Below are 4885 nucleotides of genomic sequence, written 5' to 3' on the forward strand. Positions count from 1 at the left end.
TTGCCCCCCCCCCCACCTCCCAAGAACATTACGACCAAGAGAGAAAGTTCAAAGTCAAAGGGCTATACCGGCAAAATACAGTCAAGGTAGGAGCCCCATGGAGAGGGAAGTAGAAGTTTATGTTTCCTCCAATTATGCTGCTGGCCAACCCATCGAGGCCCGGCATAACCAGGATAACTTTCCACCAACATATGAGCTAGAACAAGGACCTAGGAGGTCTAACGGCGTTTTTGACAGAATTAGCCCCGCAGTACCGAGGCACAAGCAACAACAACAACAATGCGAGCTTCGAAATAGACCACAGCCCCCACCTCCAATGTCTCACCAGTCGGAGGAAAGGCATGAGAATGCCCCCCGTGCTACTTCGCCTAGAAATAGGCGCCAAAGGAGGGAAGAGGAGGCTAGGACCTAGGCTGGACCCTGTCACCAAATACCTAGGTATGAAGCCAATGAAAATAATGTCTCAGATGAGTAGTAGAGGTCCTGTGACTTAGACGATGATGATGAAAATCTGTCATTCTCAAGGGAACTAAGAAATGCCCAGGTTCCGGGCCACTATGTGATGCCCAAGATACCAAAGTATGACAGGAGAGGTGACCTGAAGAAATACCTAAGCGCTTATAAAACCCATATGAGCCTTAGAGACGCCACCCCAGCCGTGAAGTGTAGAGCTTTTCATTTAACACTTAGTGAAGTGATTGAAATCTGGTATAGTCGACTGTCGCCTGGAAACATAAGGAGTTGGCCAGAATTCAAGACCGCTTTCCTAAAAAGGTTTGCAGTGAGCAAGGAGGGAGAGACCTCCATCCAGCGTCTTCAAGACATGAGGCAGGGACATGGGGAATCCCTAAAAAGTTTTTTTATCATGCTTTACCGACGAAAAGACGTATTGCGTGCAAATTACCGATCGTGAAGCTTTGTCAACTTTAAAAGGAAGTCTGAATATGAACACCCTGTTCTGGAGGGACATGCAAAACCAAGATCCCACCACCTACGACGCCCTGTTGGAAATGATGAGGCGAGAGATTATTAATGAAGAATTAATTGAGCACCTCAACAAAGACTGCGTGCCAGGGGACCAACCTCCCACCTGATGGACACCAGATGAACCCACCTGGTGGTGGAAATTCAGGGCAGGCATTTGCCACTACCACTTTGAACGCAGTTCCAACGTTGGCATATAAAGATGTCAATCCAACAACTACCGACCCGCAAGCAGGGACTTCACTACAGGCCCCCGGTAGAAGAAGAGGTCGGGGTGCGGTTCAGGACCTAGGAATAGGCCTAATCAGAACCCCCCCCGATTATCATACGTACCACAGCTCCTGTGGTCATGACACGTCTGAGTGTCGCGAGTACGCATACTGCAATACGTGGGAAAATCCCCAAAACAGGAGGAATGATTTGCCGCATGTGAACAGGCCCCCGCCTGGGAACGATCAGTGACCTAGGCATGAGGAGGCTGCCTCCTACCAGAGAAATGTCTCCCCCGACTGAAGGGAACATGTCGCGGATAGAAATAGGAAGGGACACAGGCATCGGGAGAACCGCCATGTACGAGAGGAGGCCCCTACGTGGGAGGGAAAACTCAGAAAGCAAAACGAAATTACGCCTGAGAGGCAAAATGCCTCCCACTAACCAGTTATATCGTAGACCGAAGAAAACAAGTACAGCCCATCGTCTTCACCCATAAAGAATCTGAAGGAGTTCACTACGCCATTGTGATGCACTTGTGGTAGGGGTCGTTGTGGCCAGAAATGGACTCAAGCGAATGCTAATAGACAATGGCAGCTCCGTTAACATCCTGTTCGGGTCCACCTTTGACAAGATGATCTTAGACCACAAGCTGACGCCCATCACCACTCCTCTATATGGATTTACCGGAGATAGTATCACTCCGAGAGGAAAGATAACATTGGCGGTAGAGATGGAAGAGTCCCCCCAAACCACCATGAACTTCATGGAGTCGACCTACCACGGAGTCTTGGGTAGACCAGCTTTGAAGGAGTTGGGAGCCGTAACTTCCATCCACCACTTATGCATGAAACGTCCAACTGAGAACGAGGTGATAACAGTGAAAGGTGACCAAACGGGATCCAGAGAATGCTACCCGAGCTCTATCAGAAAGGTCGAGCCCCGAGACGTACATGTTATCCTGACTGATGTGGATATGGTAGACGTCCCAAATGAGGCCCCTTTCGAACGAGAAGATGTTGAGATGATTGACGCACCTCCCGAACAGGAAGAACTCTCCATGATCGATGAGATCGATCCTCATGTGATTGAGTACGAGCCCCAAACCACTCCGATTGAGGAGCTAGAAAGTTTCTCTATCGACCCCCGGGATCCCGCAAAAGTGTTGAAAGTAGGCATAGGCCTGAGCAATGACATGAAAGAAAGATTGAAAAGCTTTCTTTGCAACCTTGACGTCTTTGCCTGAAGGCATGAAGACATGGTGGACATAGACCCCAAGGTCAACTGCCACCACCTAAAGATAGACCCTAAGGTTGCCCCGCACCGATAGAAGAGAAAAGCCCTCAACCCTGAAAGATATGAGGCTCTGAAGGAAGAGTGATGCCCTTCGAGTTGAAAAACGCTGGGGCCATCTACCAAAGACTTGTCAACAGAATATTTGTAGACCTCATCGGCAATATAATGGAAGTCTACGTTGATGATATGCTTGTGAAAATCCTGAAGGTAGACAACCATGTGATGCACTTGGATAACACTTTTCAAATGCTCAGGAGGTACATGATGAAGCTCAACCCCCTCAAGTGTGCCTTTGGCGTTGCCTCTAGCAAGTTCCTAGGGTACATGATCAACCAAAGAGGAATCGAAGCCAACCCTGAAAAGATCAATGCCTTACTCGAGATGAGATCACTCCAGAAATCGAAGGAAGTCCAAAGCCTAACGGGACGGGTAGCAGTCCTCAGCCGCTTTATCTCCAATGCCACCGATAAATGCCTCCCATTCTTTAATGTATTGAAAGTCAGGAAGAAGTTCGAATAGAATGATGAGTGTGAAGAGGCCTTCTAGGACCTAAAAAGGCACCTAGGGCAGGCCCCCCTTCTCTCCAAGCCTAAGCCCGGCGATATCCTCCAACTGTACCTAGCCATTTCCAACAAGGCCATCAGTGCGGTCCTAGCCCGACAAGAAGAAATCGCCCAACTCCCCGTTTATTATACCAGCAAGGCACTCTTGTCTCCAGAAACTCGCTATCACGATATGGAGAAGCTAGCCCTAGCCTTGATCACAGCCTCTAGGAAGCTGAGGCCCTACTTCCAAGCACACATCATCCCTTTGAGGCAAGTGTTACAGAAGCTAGATGCCTCAGAAAGACTACTAAAATGGGTAGTGGAGCTAAGTGAATTCGACATTGTCATTAAAACAAAGGCAGCCATCAAGGGCCAAGTTTTAGCTAATTTTGTAGCAGAGTTCACCAATGTACTTGAGGTGAAAGAGGTTATGGAACCTGTTAAGCCCCCACGTGGAACTTGTTCGTGGACGGTTCGACTGGAGACACAGGTTCGGGAGCTGGAGTAGTCCTTGTCAGCCCGAAAGGTTACAAGTTGAACTCAGCTGTGAAGTTCAAATTTAAGGCCACCAACAATGCTGCTGAATATGAGGCACTCCTCGTAGGCCTCATATTAGCCAAAGAAATACAAGTAAGGAGGCCACATATCAACAGTGACTCCCAGCTGGTGGTAAGCCAAGTGAATGGCAGTTTTTTAGCTAGGGATAAAACCATGGCCTCCTACTTGAAGATGGTGATGAACCTCCTCCCGTCTTTTGAAAAATTCGAAATAATACAGATCCCTCGCCTCGAGAACGCATATGCAGATGCACTCTCTAAACTCGCGAGCAGTAAGGACCTCGAACTACTGGCAATAGTACCAATTGAGCACCTCCTTACGCTATCAACCGAGGCTCCTAAGGTGATGTGGGTCGGAGGCACCCCCACTTGGATGTAATCGATCATAGCCTACCTGAGGGACCAGGTCCTGCCCACTAACAAAGATGAGGCCTACAAGCTAAGAAGGAGGTCAGCTCATTTTCCTTTTCATTGATGACGTACTCTACAAAAGAAGCTTCTCCTCCCCACTTCTTCGATGCGTGGGAGGAAACGAGGCCACTTACATTCTAAGGAAAATCCACGAAGGTGTTTGTGGCAATCATTCAGAAGGACTAGCCTTGGCACAAAAAGTACTGAGGCAAGGGTATTACTGGCTTACCTTAAAAAAGGATGCTCTTCAATTTGTGCGCAAATGCGACAAGTGCCAACGGTTTGATGTGAACCCGCGTAGGCAAACGCTACGGAACCTACGAACAAGATAGAAATCTTCCTAAGAAAGCCAAAGCAAGGTTTTGAATTTGAATTCAATAAATTTGGAACCAAGCAATCCGAATCGCTGACGGTGTGCGGATCTCTTGATTACGCAAAATTATGGAATCTCACCCTGTTGATTTGAATGCCACAAGAATTAGATCTTGATAAGTTCAAAAATTGTTCAATTGGAAGAACAAAGAAAAAGCAATTAAGCCTTTCAATTAATCAATATGTCAAAAGTCTTTTTTACAATGAAAATAATAAAAGTATTTATATTAGTCCTAAGAATCTAGGTAATTTTGTGCATAATCTTCTAAATTGGGTAAGAAATCAATAAAATATAGAATTCTCGTAAAACTAGAAAAATCGCAAAAAAAAAAAAACGCTTCTGAAAATAACCATGCGGTCGCATGGTTCAATTCCATGCGGCCGCATGGAATTGAAGTTTGGCCTCCTTCAACTCTCAGCCTAGGTCCGTGTGACCGCAGGCCATTTGTGCTATGCGGTCACATAGCTTTGGCTCTCCACTCCATTTTCGTCCGCCTTTAACACGTTGAT

The sequence above is a fragment of the Olea europaea genome, chromosome 1, assembly GCF_002742605.1.
Source record: "Olea europaea var. sylvestris chromosome 1, O_europaea_v1, whole genome shotgun sequence".
NCBI classification, from domain to species: Eukaryota; Viridiplantae; Streptophyta; class Magnoliopsida; order Lamiales; family Oleaceae; genus Olea; species Olea europaea.